At 42.5% G+C, this 13,110-nt stretch overlaps 1 protein-coding gene across 2 annotated transcripts in view; it reads right to left on the bottom strand.

Moving 5' to 3' along the window:
- Positions 1 to 13,110, bottom strand: part of USP32 (ubiquitin specific peptidase 32) — a 64,336-nt gene that overhangs the window by 50,497 nt on the left and 729 nt on the right. The gene's annotated exons all lie outside the window — the stretch shown is intronic.

Here is a 13,110-nt window from a genome sequence, read left to right as displayed (position 1 = left end):
TATATATTAGGGACAAATAGGGATTCCTTTTATCAAGTAAAGAATTGGTGAATTCATTCTCCAGGAGCAATTCCCAGCCCTGGATCATCCCAGGATGTCCTTCCCCACCCACAGGCTCCTGTCCTCTGCTGGCTGGGAAAAGGGGAAAAGGGGGACAAGTTTGAAATGGTTTAAAATGGTTTTAACAGAGCACACATCATCTCAGAGCACTGAGAACCCTGAGATAACACGGACTAAAAATGAATCAGGAGTCTGGGATGCTCACCTTCCCCTGAGTTCCCAATATTTGCTCTCCCTTTCCTCTGCTGTTTTCCTCTGATGCACCCTCAGAGTTCTGGTTTGTCCATGATTTCCCAGGTGAATGTTTCAGCTCTCAATCTTTCCAGCATTTTGAATTAATGTTTAGATTAGAAATTTAATTCTGCTTTTCTCAGCTGTCCCTTCATCAGTTTTCCTGGCAAACACACTGAAGTTTGTGTTGTTATAGGTGAGCAGAGCAGCTTCTGTCACAATTCAAAAAAGCTGCTTCTGTTTTATTGCCACCATGAAAATCATCGAGACATTTATGCTTGTTAAGATTCACAAAATTACAATATAAAACTCATTTCCAAGAAATAAACACCCTGCTCAAATGAAAAGCAAGTGCCAACTATGTAAATGCAAACACCACATAAGGACCGTGCTACAAAATAAAATGAAATATAACAAATATTTCATATCCTGTCTCCCAACAGTGCCAAAGATACTAAATGCAGCTGTAATACGAATTGTTTTTTAAATAAAATATTATAGTCTAAGCCTGAAAGTTAAACAGAAGTACAACTTCTGCACAGGAAGGCAGAGCTCCCCAGCACCTTCAGGGAGGATGAGGGGCAAGGCAGGAGCTCCAGTTTGGGATTGCTGGCAAAGTTTTGATCAAATATTCACTCCAGTGTTGGCCTCTGGCACCTGAAAGAGCCAACTCTGGTAAAGCTCAGCACTTACACACTGTGACACCAATAATAAAAGATTCAGATAATATTTATACATTGCTACATCTTAATTTCTGAAGTCAGAGAGAAAATATGACTCACTTGCAAGTCAGGTGCTCTGGCACAAACCCCCCACACGTGTGGGTTCATATGGCCAAGGAAAGGCTCTCTGCCTCCAGCCTTCCTATCCCAGCTCCTGGGGACACATCTGTCCAAAATATCACCTCAAACTCAGCTGCAAAGGGAATATTTCAGTGTCAGGTCCCAAATTTCTGTCTCCTGTCCCACTGTTACAAACACACAATGACAAGCTTGATATCCAACCTGTGAAAGGGTGAAAAACACCAGCACAACCACAAACACAGCCACAGCACTAGGCAGTGAAGAAATAAAATAAAAACGAGCACGTGCTTAGTTCTGGGACCCCATTACATGGTTGGTAGAACACCAAGAACTGAATCAGAGTTTTATTTTTTAACAGACAATAGCAAACAATTAGCATTACTATTTCCAAACTCCATCCCCACTGCTGCACCTCCTGTTAAGAGAATCCTCAATTAACATCCCAGGATTCATATTTAGGATTATCCTGGAAGGTGCCATGCTAGTTTTACATTAGAGAAAATGTAGAAAGAAAATGCAGAATTCCTCAGTGCATGTGAAAAATGTGTATTTTATGATTGGCTTTTCACAAATATTCAAATGAATATTATATGTGTTGTGCTGGAAAGTAATGCTGTATTACTTCTCTTAAGTAGTGTGTTCAATATAAAAATGTTAAAATGTTAAAAATGTTCAACATAAAAATGTTAAAATAGAAACTGTGCTATGTAGGATATTTTTTTTTTTAAAGAAAGGACTGGCAGTGAGATAGCAGCCACAGGACACCTGAATCTTTCAGAGAAAGAGAATTTATTGCCCCATTATCAGAAGAAATGAACTTCTCCCTGCCTCAAAGGCACTGTTGGGATTGAGAGGAAGAAGTTGAGGATGACCAGACAGAATCCTGTGTTTGAATGGAATTTATGCATCATGGATGAGGTATATGAATATGAACAGGCTGTTGTTTTTAAGGGTTAATTCTCTGTTAAAGCGGGTTCTTTTTCAGGCTTATTTTGCCCAGAAAAGGTACCCAGACTGTAACTCTTTGTTTCTATTGTCTCATATTGTCCTAATTCAAATTGTCCAAATTATTATTACTCTAATTGCATTACTATTTGCATGACCATTTTATTACTATTAAACATTTAACATTTTCAAACCAAGTGCACGGCATTTTTCACAGTGCAGACACTCAGCATCACTGTGCACTGCTCTCCAGTGGGAAGGATGGAACAGCACATTCAGAGCCACCCTGGAACAGCTGCATGGGAGCACCTGCATGGGTGCATCACAGCAACTTGAGTGGGTCGCTGGGGTGGTGAGAGAAGGACGAGAATCTTGTTTCTTGATCAGAAGGTTGGATTTATTGATATATGATATATAATACATTATAACTATACTAAATAGAATAAAGAAAGAAGTTGCAGATGCTAGCTAACTTAAGAATAGAAAAGAATCTATAACAAAGTTGTGTCTAGAGACTCTGTCTCCAGCTTGCTCCTGTGATTAGCCCTTAATTATAAACATGAGAACATGAACTAATCACAGGTGCATCTTATTGTATTCTACAACAGCTAATAACAATTGTTTACATTCTCTTCTGGGCCTCTGCTTCCCAGAAAATGCAGAAATCTGAAAGAAAAGATTTCTGTGAAAAAATGTCTGCGACATGGGTGGGATGGCTGCAGTTGCAGGGATTGCTGTGAACACCCTGCCCGTCGTCCCACACCAACAGAAAATGGCACAATGAGTTCCCACCAAAGAGCCCTGAAGAGAGGCAGCAGCTGGGATCTCTCCCTGCATCCCTGGAGACACTCACAAGATATCCTCAAGGACAGCACAGGCTCTGTTAGCAGCAGTACGTTTGCATAATAAATGATGAACATTTTACGATTCTATATTTATCAAATATTTTCTATTCGGCTTTTTAACCTCCATCCCTGTAACACTGTGGCCTCTGCAGATATTTATCCTGTGTTCTGCACTGGAATTAGTGCATGGTGTGGTTTCTTCCTGCTCTGCCCTATCAATGTTGCAATCTACTCACTATTTTAAAAATAACATCGGTTCTCACAACACATTTACACCACAGTTCTCTAACCAAGGTGATCAGAAGACAACGCTGAATTGCAGGCAACAAAAAAGGGGGGAATTGGTTAATGGCAAAAAGATCAATCATAATTCTTTGGGCAAAGACAAATCATGTCGGAAAACAGGGACCAAAAAGTTCTGCCATTACTGTTCCAATGAAAACAACCCTCCCTAAATCCTGGCACAACACAGACCAGGCTGCCCTGACTGCACCAACTGCTGCTCATTCATCCCAAAGCACTCCTGCTTCAGCTGTACAAAGTGCAAATCCACTTTTTCAATTTTTAAACTGAAATCTGGGATTTAACTGTACCACATCACGAGGGAAAACGTGCTAGAAATCTTGACAAGACTAGGAAATTTCCAGGGTAAGATTTTGCTTCTGGATAACACCTAACAGCCAGAAACAGGGATTGAAAAGAAGTGCTTCTTCAGCCCAAAATACATTCATGATGCCACATTCAAGTTCATTTTTAGAACAAATTCAATCTGCAAAACTCAAGTTCTCATAATTACTATCCCAATACTTTCAGTTCTTTTTCCCCCACATCCACAGACTTATTCAATCTGGTACTTCCTGTTCTGTTTAGGGCTCTCTGTGTTTCTTCCACTTTTTTATTTCATTCAAGGTCTCAGAATTTTAAAAGAACAAATTTTGCAAACTAATGGAGTAAAATCAATCATCTGAAACCATTCCAGCATGTGAAGGGAGCTCACAGGGAAGCTGGAGAAGGAAGGACTCTCCACCAGGAACTGTGGTGGTAGCAATGAGTTCCAACTGGAAGAGGCAAGCTTAAATCAGATAGGAATTCCTGTTAAAATATTTCAGCTCAGGAATCTGTCACAAACCCTGAGCACTGCCATTGTCACCAGATCTGAGATAAGGAACATCCATTCAAACACAAAAGAAACATAAGCATCCATTCTATATTAAACACTTAACATGAAATTAAACTGAGTGGATGACAAGTGAAAGACCAGCTGACAAAAAGAGAGACACCATGTGAATAAAATCACTGGTTTGGAGGAAGAATTCCAAAGGGCTTGTAGTAGGTTTTATTTGCAAAGGATGAAGCCTACATTTTTATACAGAATATAATTCTCTCTTATTTTGGCCTAATGACATTGCCTCTCATAGCTTGTGGGCCCAATTCAGACTCTAAACTGAGTGAAACAGCTTCAAAGGGTTTGGACATTTTAAAAAATCACCAAAATAAATGGTAGAGGTTCCTTTTGCCTTTGTAGCTGCTGCTGGTGGCTGGCTCAGAGCAGCTGCCCTGGAGCCCTGAGCAGAGGAAGTCAGAGCTCTCTGTAAGGTACACACTGGCTCAGGGACTGTTTAAAACCATTCCAAAGTCAGAAGCACAGAGTCTGACACAGCCAGAGTCCTTTCTGCCCAGCTCAGCCTGCCCAGTGCTCCAGCACCAGGGAGGGCTGGTCCTGCTGCTTTCCAGGAGCATCCCTGCCCTAGGAACTCTGCTGGGCACAGAATGCTGGGGCTGGGCACAGAATGCTGGGGCTGGGCACAGAATGCTGGGGCTGGGCACACAACTGCTGGGGCTGGGCACACAACTGCTGGGGCCGGGCACACAACTGCTGGGGCCGGGCACACAACTGCTGGGGCTGGGCACACAACTGCTGGGGCCGGGCACACAACTGCTGGGGCTGGGCACACAACTGCTGGGGCCGGGCACAGAATGCTGGGGCTGGGCACAGAACTGTTGGGGCTGGGCACACAACTGCTGGGGCTGGGCACAGAATGCTGGGGCTGGGCACACAACTGCTGGGGCCGGGCACAGAATGCTGGGGCTGGGCACAGAACTGTTGGGGCTGGGCACACAACTGCTGGGGCTGGGCACAGAATGCTGGGGCTGGGCACACAACTGCTGGGGCCGGGCACAGAATGCTGGGGCTGGGCACAGAATGCTGGGGCTGGGCACAGGAACCCGGGCACCCCATTAACACCACCATTAACGCCTGGCTCCTCCTCACAACCACATTTCCATGGGATGGGAGAGGCCTGTCCTGGGTTGGGACAGGTTAAAGGAGGATTTAAGCACCCTGGGGATCAGGGCTGTCACTGCCTCTGCCAGGTCACCCCAGCTGTGAGAGCTGAGCACAGGGGAGGCAATGACTCACTGAGGAACCATCCCAGGGCTTGTACCAACCCCACATTAAATAACATTTATATGGGAAATGAACCCTGGGCACTACACACTGCCTGCTTAGCCCTTGTCCCAACCTTTCTCAGCCAGCTCCTTTTATTCAACACCAAATAAAGGCCCTGCTGCAAATGTTACCTTATTTTTATAAGAAAAATGGTTTTGTTAAATTTTAGTTTATTAAACCAAGAGTCTCACATCTCTAGGACTTAGGCACGTGCCAAGAATACACTAAAATAACTAAGGAATTTCCTTTAATTCTAATGAATCAATTAATAGACTACATAGAAAAATTCTGATTGATTATAACTCACATCAGAATCAGGGGGACTCTGATCTCTCAGGAGGGATCCCACCTGCAGAGCTGCCCCTACAAAAAACCCACATGCAGGCACATTTAGTGTCAAACCAAGACCTGAACTCAGTTTACAGCCATTGAAAATCAGAAATGCAGAAGAGATTCCACATCAGTTTAATAAAGCAGCATTTCAAAGTGATGCACTTGCCACACAAGCCCCACCTGCAGGGACCATGGCAGCCCTGCTCAGCTGTAAATACAACCCCATAAAAATCCCCATTTCTCAGAGGTGTTCAAATTCATTATATAAAAAAAGAAATGAAAATTACTATTAGACAGCTCTGCTGCAAACATTAAAGCTACACAGCCTATGAGATATGGAGCCATCACTAACAAAGGTAAGGTGTCCCTGAAGAAATCACAAAAGAAAATGTGCATTAGGATTTTGCCACTCTTTTTAGGCAAGCAGGGAATTTTATTCCAGTAAGTGCTAGCAATAATCCAGCATTCAAAGTTTGGTGAATTAGGCCCTTTCAAACTCTTAGGCAGAATCTACCTTAATGGATTTTTCTTCTACATTCATCTTTGCCCAAAGGCTTCATTGTCTCATTATGTAAATGACCTTTTCATATGAAAATTAAATGTTAAAGATGCTTTTTGTAGTTCTTCAATACTGCAAATATCACATGGACATTCACAATAATTCAGACTAAGTACAACTTATAGAAAAAGCACCTGCTTCAAGGAATGGAACAAATTAAGAAATAACTTGGTTTTAAATGACTAAGAATTGAAAGTCTTAATTAGAATTAACCCACAGAACTTTCTTTTCTATACAGAAACTCAAACTAGGAAAGCATCAGGCAAAGAGGAGCCTGAAGGAGGCCCTAAAAACCCCAGCTGGGCAGGTCTGCCTTACATCAGGCTGGAAATAACCAAGGTCAGTGGGCAGAAACAGCTCTGCTGTCTGAAAACGCCACACCTGTCCTACCCCTGCTCCACCAGCTTTCTGTGTGCTCACAGTATTCAGAACTTCTTCCTGGACCAGAACAGAGCAGGATTATGGTAATAATAATTAATAACTAAGTGATGGAGATGTCATGAGAGCTCTGCACTCATCAGACCTCCCATAGAGCAAATGATTTATAGCAATGTATGACTTCACAAGCTAACCAAGGACACACTCACTTTTCAGGAGATAGTGACACTTTTTGAATGACAGACATTAGTAACACCTGGGTTTTTAAATACAGAAAAACCCTACTCAGTCCTACCTCAAAGCAGGAGTTGTACAATAATCCTAATTTAGAGAATTCAATAGACACTTCATGCCTCACCTCATCACATTACTGTGTTCTTTTTCATTCTCAGCCTTGTCATCCCTTCTGAGGCCCATTTTTGAATCTGATTTCATTTTCTTGAGTACTAAAGAACTGAATGCCTTCCTTATTTTATGAAAGGAGACAGTGGGCTGAGTTCCCTTGAGCAGAGCAAAGGGGTGAGGGCTGTTTCACTCATTCCTGCCACAGTGCCAGCAGCCAGAAAGCCTGAAACTGTTACAAGTCAAGTAAACAGGATTCAAAGTAGTCCCCTCTTATTTTTTTTTCTTTCACATTTCATTAGAGATGCTTCATCTCACACTGAACAACTTCCTAGTTTCTATTTTTGTCCTTTTGGGTTTTTTTTTCCTCTGTAGGACACTGTCAGGTAGATTTAGGACTTCATCAAAACAAGACTTCACAAAATTCAAGCTGAACAGAAATATTTTATAGAATCTATCAGGTTGGAAAGTATCTCAGGAGGTCACTTGGTTCACCCTTGTGCTTGAAACTGGGTCAAGGCTGAACTTAAACCAGCTTCCAGAGGGTTTTGTCCAGGCAGGGCTGGGAAATCTCTAAGGATGAAAGTTCAACAACTTTCTCTGGGCATGTATATTTAAAAAAACCTCTGATGTTACAGGAGGTTTTTTTAAATATACATGAAAAAAAAACCAGAAACTGATTAGAAACTATAAAACCACTGATGTCATTGATTAAAATCCAAGAAATAAAGCTCAGGTTTATGACCTGGGAGATACACAGGCATATAATCTATAATCCAAATAAATGTTTTGAGGACTCAGTTTCAGTCTACATCAAGATAAGAAAATGTATTACATACAGAATAGCCTGATAGTGGTCTTTTCACTTATATCAAGATATTTAACACCCAAAATGAGGATTTGTCCAGCTTATCCTGTGACCTCCAGCCCCGTGGCTGGAATGACATCTATTTAAACTCCCCTGGCAGCTTTCCTGCCTGCCCTGATTGGAGTCTCCAGTAACACGCTGACAGGACAAAACTGCAGCTAATATTGTCAGCCTGCTCCTATTTAGGGACATGATTCACCTGAGAAGTGAGGAACCATAGGATTCCCAACATTTACTGAATCATAATTCAACTTTTTGAAGGTTTTTTCCTTTAAGATGATCAACCTTTTCTTATTTATGAAACACCTATGTTCTTAAATCCTCTTTTCTCAGACTTGCATCACTCCCTGCACACTCAACACTTGTGCAATCACCAAGTTTCTGCTGTGCTTGGGAACCATCTAAGAATTACTGAAAACCTCCTAAAAGGATGCAATCAGCTCCCACAGCACCACAGCACTTGCAGCAGCCTAAGCAGGAGGCAATATTTGCCCCTAATTTGTAAATTTTCAACTGGTATTTCATAGAGCCTCTAAAGACCACAGAGGTACCTCAGGAAAGGAAATTTACCGTTAGCTGACTGAAGCTCACTCCAGCACTGTTCCTCATTTCCAGTAGGAAATAACATGGGGAGTCCTGAGCAAGAGGCTGAAACCCCCTGAGCTCACTTCCCCAAACTTGGAACCTGAGCTAAAGGAGAAAGTGGTGGCTGCAATTCAGCAGCTGCAGAATTACAGATGAAAACCCAACTCTGGTCCAACAGATCAGCTGCAGGGAGAGGGATTTGGGAGTGCTGTGGGTGAGAGGCTGCACATGCCCTGGGCCCTGGGCTGACCCCACAGCGTGGGCAGCAGGAATGGGGGATGCTGATCCCTCAGGTGGGATCCCACCTGCACAGCTGCCCCCAGCCCTGAGGGGCAATCCAGAAGGAGCTGCTGGAGCCAGTGCAGATGATCAGAGGGATGGAGCAGCTCTGCTGGGAGGAAAGGGTGAGGGAACTGGGATGCTTCAGCCTGGAGAAGAGATTTGGGGTGACCTAATTGCAGCCCCCCAGTACCTGAAGGAGCTGACAGGAAACACAGGGAGAGACTTTTCACAAGGGAGTGCCAGGACAAGGGGAATGGCTTCACACTGACAGACAGTGGGTTAGATTGGATATTTGGAAAATTCCTCCCTGTGAGGTGGTGAGGCCCTGGCACAGGCTCCTCAGAGAAGTGTCCAAGGCCAGTTGGAGCAACCTGGTCTCATGGAAGGCATCCATGGCAGGAGGGTGGAACAAGATGCTCTCTGAGGTTCCTTCCAACCCAAACCAGTCTGTGATTCTAAGGAGCATCTTCTCACCAGTTCATGGAAGTTTCAGCAGAATTCCCCCAGTCACTCCTGCCTTTGAAATACATGTTCAGCAGAGCCTGCTGAGGTGCCCTCCCAAAACAAGCACCACAACTGAATGCCAGAGTTGTGAAATAATTACTGCTCTGTGAATTTGAGCAGCCACTTGCAGCTCTGCAGCTCTATAAACAGGAAGTGTGAAGCTCTGCATTCATACCTGCTTTCATCATACGACAGAGCCCTGAAGCCATCAAATACTGGCTGACAGAACAAGCCTTGCTGTAGAATCCAGACTGTCTCCACAGTGGATTCTATTCATTCTGATAGCTAAAAAAAAAAGGCTCAGAGACTTCTAGGCATTTTCAGCACATGCCTCTGGAACTGAAGGCTCAGAAAAGCACGGGTTTGTACCCTTAGAAAATAACATATCCCAAAGAACCTTCACCTCCCTATCATGGTCAAGCTCTGGTTTTCAGCTATGAGAGAAAATAAAGCAGAACACTCTCCTTCATGGAATACAGAAAGAAGAGAATAAACTACCAAAATGGTTCCCTGAGTGTTTTTCCTAAAAGATGGCTGGGATTTAAAAAGTTAATTTCATCATCTGGAGTAATAAAAAGCAGTTTTCCATGGGCTGAAGGGCTGAGTCCATGGATTTGTCACCAGGCTGAGACCGACAGCCTCAACTAGATGATGATATATTTGCACAAGTTTTCCATCATCCTCCTGTCACATTTATGACATCTGAACGCTGGAGGATGTTAATGATCAGACACCAGATATATTTGCCTTGATTTAAATAAAACAAATGCAGCTATTTTTCACATTCAATCAAGACACAAAAGGTCATTAGCAAGATTTATCCCCTGCCCATCACACATTACTCATTACTGCACACACTCACCGAGCTCCTCGTGGGTTATGGGGGTTTTTGTTACTTTGGTGTTCTCCAGTTGATGCCATCTCAGAGACACAACCAGGGAAGAAAACTGCCCTAAAAAGCACCATGCCATGAACTCTCCAGAGGCAAAACCTGTGCAATTGATACACCTGCAAGTTCTGCCTCGCTGTTAGCTGGCATTTCAGCTGCATGTACATTTTCCAACACCAGCACTGCTTCTGTGCTTTCGTTCTGCTCTTTTTCTCAGAGATCACTGAGCACACGACCAAACACAATTAAATGGATTTATCAGCAGTCACTCATTTCTCCAAATTCTATGCTCACTGACCATGCTGATGTGGTGCATTCATGAAACAAAAATTTTACCTTGCTCTGAGCAGAAGGAAAACTCCGCCTTCCTCTCTGCCCCAAATTTGACAGATCCATGATTATTCACCAACATTTCTTTTAAGTGGTTCCCTGACTCAATATTTAGCATAGATAATTTAGCTGGAAATGGCCTGAATTACACCTGCTCTAAGCAGCATTCACACAAACTTTGACTGCAGATTCTACATTTTCCTAATTCACAAGTACCTCCATAAATTTATGCTCAGACTACAATTATCTTCTCAAAGTTACTGAAGCAAAACACATTAACAGCCACTGAAAAATACAGTCCATAGGGATCTGAGTTAAACTGGCCACCAATATCACACAGGAATCTCTTTCCTAGAACTCTTATTAAAATATTGCATGTACAACACAGGACAGTGCAGGAGCTGCTGTGCTGATACAGGAGCTAATACAAGAGTGATAAAATTCTTTATTTTATAAAGTTTTTATAAAGACAGCTGTTTGAGGAATTGGATATCAAGACTGGCAGCAGGAGAACTAAAAGACAAGGCAGACTTTGAGCACCATCTCCCTGGCAAGGCCACAGCACCCAGCCAGCCTGATGGACACAGCGATAGGACAGGAGTGGGAAATCAGGGACAAACATTGGAAAATCCACCAAAACAAGAACTGGCTGACTTGCAGCACTGCCCTTAGCAGAAAATTGCTGTTGGCTAAGAAAAAAACAACAAGCTCAAGAGCCACAGTAACAGTTCATGCCACCACAAATTCAGTTTGATAAAATAACTGACAATTTTATGCTCAGTTTGGAACAAAGCACTTCTGACTTCACCTCTAATGACCTGCCCAAGGATTTCATCTCCTCACAAAGAATCCATCCTCAGAAGGAGGTCTGAGGGGTCAGGAATAGCTCTCCTCACTTCTCATCTCATACCTTTTCCACAGCAACACCACTCTGTGCCTCTGGCTACTATAAATAAGATGACCACAATTGGCAAAATTCATAAAAAGAGACGTCTAAAATAGCATCCTGCTTTCCACTGCAGGCAGCTAAGGCAGACAGATCTCAGGGAGGCTGGTGACACTCCTGTGACCTGCACTGGTGGACACAGGACAACTCCAGCGTGCCCATCCTCAGGGCCACGTCACCACAGCACTGTCAGCTGCCTGTGCCAAGGAAAAAGGGGAAAATAAAACAGCAGGACTGTCTCCTGTTCAAGGGTGGAACAGGCCATCAGCACCAGGCAGCTCAGGCACTTTCATCTCCTTGAGCAGAGGTTACATTTTAGCTACAGTTATTTATATTGTGAGCCTTTAACCACAACTCCCCTCACCTTCACAACCTTTGCTTACTACCAAAATGGAATTGCAATAAATTAAGCTGCTGAAAAGTCAGCCTTATTTTCTGAAGCTGACAGAAGCAGCATTTTTCCCAGATATTCTGAACAACTGAAATTCAAACTGGTGACTCAAAAATACCATCATAGCATTCTGAATGATTAGCACAAGTACAGGTAACCAGTACTGATTGCTCATAACGAATTCCCAGCAGAAAAATCTGTACAAATACCACCTAATCCAAAACTTTCTCACCATTTAAGAACCAGGAAACAGTGGTAGAGAAGGTGGATCTAACTGGAGATAAATATATTTGATTTTCTTTTTTTAACATTTACGTTCATCCATTATCTCTGCTTGTGTCCACAGAAATGCCACAAGTACCAGCAAGGTTCTGTGGAAGTAGGAATGGTCTAACAAATAATGTTTTGATAACTGGCCTGTTTTATACATACAGTGATTCACTGGTTAAGTAAACAACATAGTTATTTAGCAAAACATCAATTTATAACAGAGTGCCTAAAACAACCTTCCTGGTTTCCTACAGAAAAACAGTATTGAAGGTCTCATATAGAGAAGAAAAACATCCAAAAAGTAACAAAGAAAAGTATTATATTCACTGCACAGAAATAAGTTCTTATTAAGAAGAAATCAATCTTATTAATTATGAAGCATCAAGAACAACTGCCTTGATTTTGAAGCAATGTAAGAGTTTAAATCTAACTTTAAAACTCAAAACACTTGTTTTTTCTTATTTAGGAACCCTGGAATATACATTGTGACCAAATGACTGTATTCTCCACCAAACAGCTTATTTCAAACGCTCCCTGATATATTTAACTTCACACCTCTACCAAGCTGCATTTATAACTCCAGCTCTTCCAAAAATACGTGCACCAGAGCTCTCAAAGACTTCCCATACTTTCACTAGCAGTGAAAATCCTTCAGGGCTGTTATGTTTAAAATCTGTAACAAGTGACTTTGAATCATACGTTTGTTTCTCCTGCTTGACACTACGTTGCTCCATTTCCTATCTGACATGGCATCCCTCAGAGGCTCCACCAGAAAAAAAAAAAAAAAAAAAAAAAAAAAGAAAATATTTAACAAAAACCCCATTTCACGTCAATTTGTTTCTTTTTCAGTTAACACCCAGCGGTTCCTCCCAGTTCTCCCTTATCACTCCTGACATGCCTCTCACATGCGAGCAGGAATAAAAAGGGCAGCCATAGACTGGCTCGAGCTTATGAATTTTATCAGGGCTTTAAATATCAAACAGGTGAGCTGCTTTACCTGCGCTGCATCACGGGAACGCACAACAGGGCAACAATTACCGACACCTGTCCTGCCTGCACAGCATTTACTGCTGACAATTCCTGTCCCTCTTTGTCCTTGG

This window comes from Melozone crissalis, unplaced genomic scaffold (assembly GCF_028551555.1).
Source record: "Melozone crissalis strain CALT ecotype California unplaced genomic scaffold, PUWL_Pcris_2 ptg000057l_1, whole genome shotgun sequence".
NCBI lineage: Eukaryota > Metazoa > Chordata > Aves > Passeriformes > Passerellidae > Melozone > Melozone crissalis.
The sequence above is the reverse complement of the archived record's forward strand: the minus strand, read 5'-3'. Positions and strand labels throughout refer to the sequence as shown.